Source organism: Papaver somniferum, chromosome 2, assembly GCF_003573695.1.
Source record: "Papaver somniferum cultivar HN1 chromosome 2, ASM357369v1, whole genome shotgun sequence".
Classification (NCBI taxonomy): Eukaryota; Viridiplantae; Streptophyta; class Magnoliopsida; order Ranunculales; family Papaveraceae; genus Papaver; species Papaver somniferum.
In genome coordinates, this window is record NC_039359.1 from 192,393,799 (window position 1) to 192,406,750 (window position 12,952).

Below are 12,952 nucleotides of genomic sequence, written 5' to 3' on the forward strand. Positions count from 1 at the left end.
CACGAAGACTTTTATTTCATAGAGTAGGTGTGGCAATCCAAAAAGGTGTTGGTGCTCAGCTTGTTGCTAAGTTACCAACTAACCTTGCATAAAATTACTTGTGTTTATTTTTTAAGAAACGCCCTTGGTGGTGCTTTCCATAAAAAAAAGTTTTATCTTTCTTGAATAATGTAATTTTATGATTTAACTTTTTCTTTTATTCAAAAACAATTTTTATTTTATTTAAAGATCTTGACCAGTTACAAATGTCATTAGGGAAATTGCATCCCAAGAAACTACATACTTCACCCGCATTCGATCAAAAAATGACCTTGCATTCTTCACATCACTATTATTCATGTAACCACAAATCATAGCATTCCAGGTTACTTCATTACCAAGACCCAACCTTGCATTCTTCATTGCAGCATTCCAAATTATCATTAACTAGTTGTTTTTTGTTTGAACATATAAAGGTGGTTTAGAAAGAATGGAGAATTATGAATCGTTCATCTTAAGAAAAATAGAGGGTATAAGTCTGAGAGGATTGAAAACCGACTATGATGATAAGTGATGAGAACCTAACCTCTTCATCAGTCTGTGCATCCAAACACAATATTCATGTCCCAAAACATGTGTAAGAGTGAATCCAGGTACTAATAGAAGAGTTAAGATTGCACAAAGCTTGTGGTGAAAGTGCAAACTAAATGGCTCTTGCAAATGGACATGACATAAAAAGATGTTACATCTGTGTACACATATATCTCACTATCGGACACGTGTATACAGAAAGGTACGTGGAAAGCATGCAAGCCAAAACATCAAAACATGATGCGTCACGAAGCACCAAATAAACCCCTAGGAGTTGCTTTACCTCATCCCCAGAAGAGGGGCCAAGATCAACGGTGGAGAGAAAGTTAGCTGACACGGACTGACAGGGGCAGAAGACACTTGTCTGACACGAGCAGACCCCTCAACTACCCGCATTAAACACTCTGCGCAGTGCACGTGTCGACCAACCTGTGGAACGAGCGAAGATGCCTCCGCGGGATCGAGGGGGAAACGCAGACCTCCGCGTGGTGGACGCAAGGACACGAGAAGATAAGGTTCCAACGGTCTTCAGAGATGGGTCCCACGTTCCAACCTTATAAATACCCAATCTCCACAAAGAAGAAGGGGAGAGCAGGAGAGAAGGAGAGAGAGAGAAAGAGAATAGTAAGGGTAAGTTAATCCCTTAGTGGAGAGAAATATGTAAACCCAAAGTCATTCAACTATTCGTGTAACCGTGAATAATATAGTAGAACAACAAACCCCGTGGATGTAGGCCTTAGTGCTGAACCACGTAAACCTTGGTCTTCTTTACATTTCAGCACTTTACATTCATTTAGCTCCGCACGTATTTGCTTATATGTTTTGTTTTCCTTTAATACTTGTATCCCATGCATGATCGCCACGCACGGGGAAGTTGGAGGAGGCCATGATAAACCCGAAGGTTTTGAGCCAATGAATCCACATCAGGGTATCATCATCGTAATCTATTTAGACTTTAACGATTGATTGTGGGCATTCGGATCCCCACGTATTACGTGTGTCCACAATTTGGCGCTAGAAACAGGGACTTCGTCCCGGTAAAAGATTTATCTTGTCCTGTGATTGGCGCCACGGCTGTAGCGGCACGCGCGGGGACTCCCAATCAGGGGTCCAACCAATCGCACCAACTAATGGATGAGCTCGAGGAACTGAGGAGGAACCAACAGGTTTACGCAGAAGCTGTAGCTCTGTTGGCCAGAGAAAATCAAGATTTAAAGGAGCGGATTGCTCTAAGCACAAAGACCAGCCAACAACTTGATGAAGCGAGCTCCAAAGCACCAGAGCCAAACCAAGATTGTAGAGTCGTCCTAGCGACTAATGAAGACGCGACAAGGAGACGTAGCGTATCCGACCCGGATTATGACGATGGAGAGTCAGACGGAAATGAGCTGAAGAATTTAGAGCACCAACGCGCAATGGAGGAACTGCGGGATGAGATGATGGCAGAGATCAGGCAATTGAAAAATAAACAAGGTGGGGGAAGGTTAGAAGAGGTCATCAGAGAAGCTAACTCCACGCCCCTAACGCATCGCTTGGCCAACACCCCTATTCCCCTGAAATGCCCTGTCCCGACGTTCGAATGATATGATGGGTCCAGCGACCCTGCTGCACATGTTCGGTACTACAACCGTGTCTTAGCTAGATGGGGACAGAACGACGCCGTACTCTGTAGATACTTCCCGTCAAGCTTGAAGGGATCGGCGTTATCATGGTTTGATAATCTACCACCAAACTCCATACACTCATACGACCAACTTGCAGAGAAATTCTTAAGAACATACATGTACAACAAGACTGTAAACACCGGGATGGATAAGCTCTTTTCACTAGCAATCGGCTACAAGGAAACCACGAGGGAATACACAAACAGATGGCATAGGATTTGCCAAGCCATAGGAAGCGTAGACCCAGTGGTAAGCATCAATTGCTATAAATGGGGCTTAGATCGGATGAGTCCCCTATTTGTTGAAATTCACGGGAGCGTGCCCAAGACAGAAGGCGATCTCCGAATAATTATCGAGAAGCACGCTCGACTTGAAGAAATTCAACGGGAAAACCCGAGGGCATATCCGCAGAGGTCTCCTCGCACCAATTCAGCAGAACAAACCAATGGGGCCAAAAGGGGTTGCTCAGATGAGAGACCTCACGAAGATAGAAAGGAACGGAGGGATGAACGAAGAACAGGCGACCGAAAATTCGGAGATCAAGTTTACACGAAACTCAACGCTAGCTATGCTCGTATCCTACGAGAGATCAAAGGGAGGGAAAACTTAGAATGGTCATGGTCTAAGGGAAAGCAACCCCCGAGATCCGAGAAGTCTAAAGATTACTGTGAGTATCACTGTTTCAACGGACACCAGACCGAAAAATGCAAGAACCTTAAAATAATGATCCAAAAATTAATTGATGCGGGAGAGCTCAAACATTACATACGGAAGGAGGTTACCGAGGACAGATCCAAACGAACCAAACTAGTCCAACTTCCGGAAGAAAACCGAACAATCAATACCATCTCGTGTTCCGAAGCCACAGGACCCTCACTCACAGCACAGATTGGAAAAAGGTTACGGAAGCAATTCGAATATCGCTGCGAGTTATATAAGGTCGATGGGATAACAGTGGACGAACATGAAAAATGGATGGAATTTCCTGTCATCTTCGATGCCGAGGATATCGAAGAAGATATGGAAGACCATAACGATCCCTTGGTCCTAACATTACCAATAGCTGGATGTAACCTCAAAAAGATCCTCATAGACGGGGGAAGCTCTGTGAATGTCCTATTCTATGATGCATTCAAGCGGATGAAGCTCCATGATGAACAATTGATGACCTCTTATCACACCATCTACGGATTCAATGGAGCGGCCACGAAGCCCTTGGGAGACATTGTGTTACAGGTTAACGCAGGGCCCATGAAGCTGGATACCCGATTCAGTGTGGTGGATACCCCTTCCCCCTACAATGCCATTATTGGACGACAATGGGTACACAAGCTCAAAGGAGTTGCGGCAACATACCACCAGTACCTCAGATTTCCAACACCTGAGGGAATCATGGAGATCAAGGGAGATCGAATCGCTACACGAGAATGCCAGGCCACTCAGGATCATATCAACAATGAACAAGAAGAACAGCGAAAAATCCGAAGAGTAAGAAATCAAGAAACCACGAAAGAGAAAGCCGTAGACCTATTCCTTAAGGAAACTACAGGAAAAGGCTTGACGAAAGAGGGTAATGTCCGAGGTTCGGAAACAAGTACCTCAACAATCAACAAAGAGCAGAAACACGCCAAATAGCAATTAAAGAGCGCCCCAGTCCTCGGAAACCCAAAGCCTATGTTCACACTAGTGGAACCCACAAAGGAAATCAACATAGGAACGGAAGAAGACCCGAAGATGATCAAAATCGGGACCATCATGGACGAAGGAAGAGAACATTCCTTAACCAAATTACTTAAGGAATATGCAGATGTGTTCGCCTGGAAGTTAGGAGATATGCCGGGGATTGACCCAAAAGTAATCCAACATGAACTACGCATCAAACAGGGCACGCCCCCGTTCAGGCAGAAAATACGAAAAGTGGCTCCAGAATATCATGAGGCGGTAGAAACGGAACTTCAGAAGCTACTAGATGCGGGATTTATCAAGGAAGTCAAGTACCCTACCTGGATATCCAACATGGTCATTGTTCCTAAGAAAAATGGAGGGGTTAGAATATGCATCGACTTTACTAATCTCAACAAGGCATGTCCAAAGGACAGTTATCCCCTGCCGAGCATAGATCAACTGGTTGAAGCAGTTGAAGGATACGAGGAGCTGTCGTTTATGGACGGATACTCTGGTTACAACCAAGTAGCCCTGGCAGAAGAAGATCAGCCACACACAGCATTCTATACACCACATGGCCTTTATTGCTATACCAGAATGCCTTTCGGGCTCCGAAATGCAGGGGCAACATACCAAAGGATGGTCGATGCTATCTTCAAACCATGGATCGGAGGAACCCTAGAAGTCTACGTGGACGACATGCTCGTCAAAAGCAAGCTGCGTAAAAATCACCACCAGGACCTGAGGAATATCTTCAATGCAATGAGACAACATCACATGAAAGTAAATCCGGAGAAATGTACTTTCGGTGTCACCTCGGGGAAGTTCCTCGGTTATCTGGTGACGAAAAGGGGCATCGAGGTAGACCCAGCTAAGATTCAAGCCATAGTAGAGATGCCGTCACCAAAGAATCTGAAGGAAGTGCAGAAGCTCAACGGGTCCATAGCAGCGTTGGGCAGATTTATTGCACGGTCTTCGGACAAGTGCAAACATTTCTTCAATATTCTTAAAAAAGGGAGCAGGTTCGAATGGACCGCCGAATGCGAGGAAGCATTCCAAAGGATCAAAGAACATCTGGCTTCAATCCCCATCCTGCAGAAGCCAGACCCTGATGAAGTTTTGGCACTGTACATAGCAGCGACGGAGGACGCAGTCAGCGCGGTATTAGTCAAAACCAATACAAAGATAGAACAACCTATCTATTACGTCAGCAAGACACTCAATTCCGCGGAAAGAAATTATACTAAGATTGAACAACTCATCCTCGCACTGGTATGGGCTACCCAAAAACTGAGAACCTACTTCCTAACTCACTTCGTCAGGGTACCATGCAAAGCACCATTGGAAGCAGTCCTCTAAAGCACGGGAAAAGTGGGCCGAATAGCCAAATGGAACACCCATCTGGACCAATTAAACATCATTCATGAAATTCAACATTCTCAGAAGTCCCAAGTTCTGGCAGATTTCTTAGCAGACCTCCCTCTAGACAACGACGAAGAGATTAAGGGAATACCGGAAGCCGATGAAGCAATCAAGGATCCAATGGATATCCTCGAACCTGCGAGTCATAGACAATGGGAAGTCTTCGTCGACGGATCTAAAAATAAGGAAGGAGCAGGAATAGGTATTGTCATTATCACCCTAACTGGAGAAAGGATCATACAGGCACTTAGATTGGAATTCAAAGAGCATACCAATAACATTGTTGAATACGAAGCTGTCGTACATGCCCTACGTATAATAATAGAGATGGGATAACCGATGTAAGGCTGACAAGTGATTCGCAGCTGGTCATACGGCAAATTGGGCTCGAATATAATGTGTACGATGACACCCTTTCAGCTTACATGGCATTGGTCCAAACATTGGCATCACAAATCCCGAACATTAAGTTCCGGCACTTATGCAGAAGGGACCTCAGGCACGCGGATGCCCTAGCATACATATCATCCATGCTGAGGGATAAAAATGCCGAAGGTATTAAAATAGCAAGGGTATACGAGCCTTCGATTGCATCTCAATTCTCCTTCGTTACCAATCAAGATACGATGGAAGAATATATCGAAGACCAGGTAGGAGAAGACATCCATAACGACTTTGATGAAGAAGACATCTTGTCAAAAGCAAATCAAAACGAAGATTTCAGCAACGAAGATGACTGGAGGGTGACAATACATGCCTTCCTCGACAAAGGAAGCCTACCTGCGGATCGGAAGCAAGCCAGGAAGATGCTCTCTAAAGTGGGAAGATACGATCTTCGGGAGGGGGTCCTGTATAGAAAATCCTTCCTCGGACCATTACTACGCTGCTTGTCCCGGAAAGAAGGGCATCAAATTCTAAATGATATCCATTATGGTGACGCAGGGAATCATAGCGGTATGAGATCACTAGCTGACAAGGCAAAAACGCAAGGATATTACTGGCCGACCATGATACAAGATGCTGCGAGGATGTCCCGACGATGCGAAGAATGTCAGCGCTTCGCGAGGAAAATCCACGCGCCGGCAACAATGTTAAACTCTGTCGATAGCCCGTGGCCATTTGCAAAATGGGGAGTAGACATCGTCGGGCCTTTCATCGAAGGATCAAGGAAGAGACGATTTTTGATAGTAGCCACGGACTACTTCAGTAAATGGGTGGAGGCTAAGGCCTTGGCCAGGATCAGAGACGCGGATGTGTTCACTTTCATATTCCAGAACATCATTTGCAGATTTGGTATACCTGCTGAAATTGTATCTGATAACGGCAAGCAATTACAGGGAAAAAATATAGACATGCTCTTCGACACCTTCAAAATAAGAAAGAACAAGTCCACCCCCTTATACCCTCAAAGCAACGGACAAGCGGAAGCTACCAACAAGACCCTCGCCCTTATACTCAAAAAACAATTAGACGAGCATAAGGGAAGATGGTGCGAACAACTGCACAATGTCTTATGGGCATACAGGACAACACGAAGGTCCGCTACCGGGGAATCCCCGTTTCTTCTTACTTATGGAGCTGAAGCAGTCATACCTACGGAAATCCTCATGCCAACCACGAAGACCGAAGCCTGGGAAAAAAACCTCACAACAGATATGATGTTAGAAAGGTTGGACGACTTGGAAGGAAGAAGGGAAGTAGCATTGCAAAAGATGGAAAATTATCAACGAAGACTAGCAAGGGAGTACAACAAAAAGGTAAAGCTACGAAATTTTGTAGAGGGACAGTATGTGTTGAGAACAATCCCACGATATCAGCAAGAAAAGAAATGGGGAAAGTTAGCACCTACATGGGGAGGACCGTTTATGATCCACGACATTGCGGGTAATGGTTCCTACTACCTTCGTAATCTAAAAGGGGAGGTCCTCCGGCATCCTTGGAATGCTAAATGGCTCAAACCATACTTCCCATAGAAGCAACGCAGATTTGAATCTGCTGGGAGTGTACCAGAAGAAGAAAGGAGCCTAACCGCCCCACATGTTTCTATCTCTGGAAGAGGAATTGCAGACCTCAACTTATCAATCAAACAAGCTTTCAAATTATCAAGTCAGTGGAATCTACCTACAATATTGGGGAAAGTAGTTAATCTACAATCTCTCAGAGCTCCCCCATCAATGTCCATAAGTATAGGACCAGGGGGAAGGCACCCAGCAGAAAGAGATACCCAACCAATCTTAAGGCAACGGGTCGACGGAATGGGTGCGTACATATTTCACACCCTATATCCTAGAACGTTGCCCCGGCCCCCACCGTCTGGAAATCCTCTGGCCCAGGATTTGCCAGCGGGGTGACAGGTCTCAAGACGATCACGAAGGTACCTTCCTTCAGTATCGCACTCAAAAACACTACAACTTTTGTTTTGATTTTTCACAAACTTAAAATACAAACACTTAAAACAACATTGTAGGTATATCAAGAAGAGGACTCATTTCATGAAGGGTGATTACAAGAAGTGAACGGCCAAAGTCAAGGATACACAATCAAAAAACATCCTTGTTACATGGCTACAAAAAATATAATTATGCCGCGGACCCTACAGAACGCTGCGATCTCTACCTAGTTGGCGGTCCCGTCGTCAGGATTATTCCGAAGACTTGATGGGACGCTCCCACCAGAAGAGGGGCCCGAGGAGCTGGGCAATGCAGCAGGAACGGGACGACGAGGATAGTTCTTCACGAGACCATGTTCATTCCTTAGGCCAAGTTCTATCCTCTCCAGCATCTTGTTCGTCTCCTCAGCCAATTGACAACGAGCCTTATGTTTAATAATTGTTGTCCGATGTTGGGCTTGGGATAATAACGAAGATAGCCGATTCACTTCTCTGGAAGCAGCACCAACGGCCTCCTCGCGGGTGACTGCTAAATTCTTGAAGTGATTGGTTTGTTCCTCTTGTTGTGCTAAGGAAGATTGAGCCTTTTCAAGTTCTTCATTTGTGACGCGAAGGCGTCCCTCGAGCTCTGAAAAAGACAACACCACGGAGTTAGCGTAGAAAAAAAACAAGATCACACTCGATGAATTGGGATTATACCTTCGACACAAGCCGAAGCCTCTTCATACTCATTAACAACCGCATCTCGCGCTTCATCAAGATGATCATATTCCGCGGATAATTTCTTATAGTCTACTTGAAGGTTGGTGAGAGTAAATTGACAGGCATCTAATTCTACCTGCTTCATCGAGTCCATATGACGAAGGTGGTCGACCTCTTTATTTATCTCTGAGACCCCTTTGCTGAGTCTGTACATACACACTTCAAGATTCCTATCAGACTCAGCAAGACGAGCTACATCGGCACGAGATGCGGAAAGAGCATTGCTGAGAGCGTAGACTTCAGCACGAGCATCATCTCGTTCCCTGGCAAGACCGAGCATATTATCTTGGACCCCTGAAAGAGACATGGATTGCGCCGTCTGTAATTCTTCTTCCAATAGCTGAATCCTAGATTCCAACAAGGAAGTACGCTCACGGGCTTCCCGCAGATTATCACTGGTCCACAGCAGTGTGCCATTAAATAAAGCACGATCATGGTTGTACAGATTTTGCATGTCGACCATCTGAACATGCCGCGCGCGCCATACCTCAGCCCGAGCATCCCATTTCTTAGCCTCACTCTTAATCTTCTCAACCAAATCTCTAATACGAGATTTTTGCCGAGCTCTTTCGTTTCGAAGCCATATCAGCTCGGGGATGCCACCCACTGGACATAGGGTGGGGAGACTCAGACAGAACAACTAAGAGATAAAAGAATGACGACATACGGCGAGGGAAAAGAACCAAACCTGTGAAAGTGGAAACTTGGATACGAGTTTGCTCTAACTCAGCACGCACTGCAATAAGTTCTGAACGAAGATCAGCCTCTGCTTCACCCAGCTTTTCTTTCTCCTTAAGGCTTTTCTTCAGCTCTTCTATCTCCACCTCAGCCGCAGATAATTCCTTTTCCCGGTGACGAAGCTTAGCCTCGAGCTTCAGAGATTTCGCTTTAAAGAACTGATACAGCACGTGGTTGCAATGCTCGCTCCTCATCATCTACACATCAAGATGACAAAACATTATTCAACCGAAGCGTCCGATTCTCACGTACAAGCATGCACGAAAATTTACCGCAAGCACACACTGCTGCGGGAAGCCATATTGATACCCGTCGGCAATAGCCATCATATCGGCAACAGAAGTAGGGGGCTTCGGTACGAGGGTAGCTTCGGGAACAGTCAACCTTTTTCCCCAGGCTTCAGACACCTGCACCTTCGAAGACATCTCCATCATGCGACGGGTATACGCGGTTGATTCCTTTTCCCCAACAACCACAGGAGGGGGATGAGAGACAAACAGAAGATTCTTCTCCTTAAACCAACTCATGATGGCGTCCTCACCCTCAGACATCGGCGATTGGGGAAGACTATCGGCGGGCGCGTCAACAACAGATTTTCCTTTCTCTGACTCGACCCCCTCAGCATGAATGTTGGCATGCTCCTCCGCGCCTACATGCACAGCAGGCTCCTCCGCACCAACACCTCCTACAGTAGCATCCCCATTACCATCACCACCAAGAACATCCCAATTATCATTAGGGGAAAGCAAAGAGAAGTCCTCGGGAAAATCGAGGGCTTCGTCAAAGAACTCCCCCGTGGAATACATCCGATCGAAAGAAAATTCTTGAGAAGTGGGAAGGGTATCCGCGACATCACCAGCAGGGACGGAAACATCCCCGATGACAACATCATCCGCCACCACATCTTTGTTCCTTCCTTCATCACCAGCGTGACCAGCGAAGACCTCTTCTTCGACATTGATAGGGGAGGTACCAGTACGTTCCTCCCCATCTGTAATCTAGTCCTCAGCAAACTCTTCGTTCACCGGACTGGTAACTTCTTCTTGGGCCTCAACCTCGCCCGTCACCGTAGTAGAAGACTGCTTCGGCCTAATCTTTTTCTTCTTCAATACCTGAAACCGACACCACAAAAGGAATTATTCTTCTCGTCTGATGAAAGTTATAAAAACGAAGCGCAGCTAGAATCTGCGTACCTGAGCAGCTGAAATATTCTTCGGTGGGGGTATAACACCGGAACCATCCTCCTCGTCTCCCTCTACGACATCCAGGGCATAAGGAAAATTCATGCCCGCAAAGCTCAGACGCCAGGGGCAGAAATCTTCATAGCGAACAGGAGGAGATTCGCGCGGCTTACTATTCTCGGTGGGCCGCCATCCGCGGGGACCAGGAATCCAACCGTAAGCCCACGGACCAACTATCTCAATAACAGTGGCGTGCCACTCATAGTCATGATCGCGCTTGATCCTTTCTCGCGCGGGGAAGAGTTTCCGACGACTGGACGCCTCCGTGCCAGGAACATACTTCAGCTTGGCATCGCTGACCTCATTTAACAGACGGATCTCGCCTCGAGGAGCAGGGAGATTCCGAAGGCTGACACTCCACGGCTTGCGATTCCTACTATTGACGTAATCACCGAAGGAGTTATTGAAATTCTCAGGAGTATACCATTCCTTTTCCAAGGGATTGGGGACGTAGCAAGTCATCGACGTCTCCCCCTTACTCCGTAGATAGCATTCCTTCAGGGCGCGAAGATAATTTCCCGATAGTTGGGATACGGAACGGCTATGAGTATTGGTGGAAGAACCCTCACGACTAGCAAGCACGTCGTAGTAAAAGGAATCACCCGATTTGTACAAAGGCAGCATCAGACCAGCCTCGAAGGCCCCAACCGTCGTTAACAAATGAAATTCATCGAATTCGTACTTGGAGATAAGCTCATACGTAATATCATCCTCGGGAGCATAGAAACGAACCCCGAAGGCTTGAAGCTCATGCTTTTCCTTGAATATTTCAAGATCGATATGCTTGAAGGTTACTTTTTTCCTGCAAACAGAGACACTGCGTATCAAGGGAGCAGCCTCATCCTCCTCGGCGGGGCCGGACGAACTAACAAACGCTTCAGACGCTTTTCTCTTCACGGGGGGATTCTTTGAAGATTCAACCCTAGGATCTACGCCCTTTGTATTCTTCCCTTTAAAAGTTGGAGAAGACCGTAGATGATGCTCGGGCACTAACGAACGTAAAGGAGGAACGTCAAAAGCAACAGCGCGGGGCGGAGCCTGCGTACTCCTAGTATCTTCACGAGGACGCACCATTGAGTGATTAAAGACTCTTCGTGAACCAGACGGAATTATCGAAGGAGTCTCTTCCCGAGAGGACGAGGCTTTCGCTCCATAAGAAACTCGACTCCGACGAACATCATCTTGGGACTCTCGACGCTGAGGAGATCTCGACAACCTGGAATCAGGAGTCTCATAAGTAGGCCGCGGATGGTCAGACATGGCTGCGGAAAGAATAAAATCAAGAACAAGTTACACACGATAACCAAAAATCAAAAAACACATCCATAGCAATACACATCCATAAAATCAAAGAACAAGTTTCACCCTCGAAGTAATGGCTTCCTTAATTTAAGATGAAGAACAGGGGCAAACTAGTATGCAAGCATCGGAAAAAGTTCTTCATCACAAACAAGGAACAACAGTAGCAGAAACACCACAAATCAACACGGCATAAAACAGTGAAATAAAGAAAAGAAAAACTCACCGGCAAAAACAGCAAGTAGAAGAAACGAACAGGGGAAGATCACAGGTGCAATGAAGGGAGAATTTAAAATCACAGGTGCAATAAAGACTGACAGAATTTAAGATCACAGGTGCAATGAAGACTGACAAAGAATTTAAGGTCACAGGTTCAATGAAGGCAGGCAGGAAATTTAAAGGAAGAATGAACTGAGAGAGTGTTTAGGAAGAATGAAATTAAAATTCCCCTCTATCCTTAATATACCCGAAAGAAAAGAGGAAATTAAGGGAGAAATAGGAAAACGTGCCCGTTACATAACCAGTTAATGCACGAATAAAAGACGTGCCCAAGTATCTAGGAGAAGTTATTAGGAGTGAGAAGAATGTGCGACGATAGTTTTTCTTCAAGGCACCCATTAGCCATTTAAGCCCGAAGAAAAGAGGCAAATTGTGTACACATATATCTCACTATCGGACACGTGTATACAGAAAGGTACGTGGAAAGCATGCAAGCCAAAACATCAAAACATGATGCGTCACGAAGCACCAAATAAACCCCTAGGAGTTGCTTTACCTCATCCCCAGAAGAGGGGCCAAGATCAACGGTGGAGAGAAAGTTAGCTGACACGGACTGACAGGGGCAGAAGACACTTGTCTGACACGAGCAGACCCCTCAACTACCCGCATTAAACACTCTGCGCAGTGCACGTGTCGACCAACCTGTGGAACGAGCGAAGATGCCTCCGCGGCATCGAGGGGGAAACGCAGACCTCCGCGTGATGGACGCAAGGACACGAGAAGATAAGGTTCCAACGGTCTTCAGAGATGGGTCCCACGTTCCAACCTTATAAATACCCAATCTCCACAAAGAAGAAGGGGAGAGCAGGAGAGAAGGAGAGAGAGAGAAAGAGAATAGTAAGGGTAAGTTAATCCCTTAGTGGAGAGAAATATGTAAACCCAAAGTCATTCAACTATTCGTGTAACCGTGAATAATATAGTAG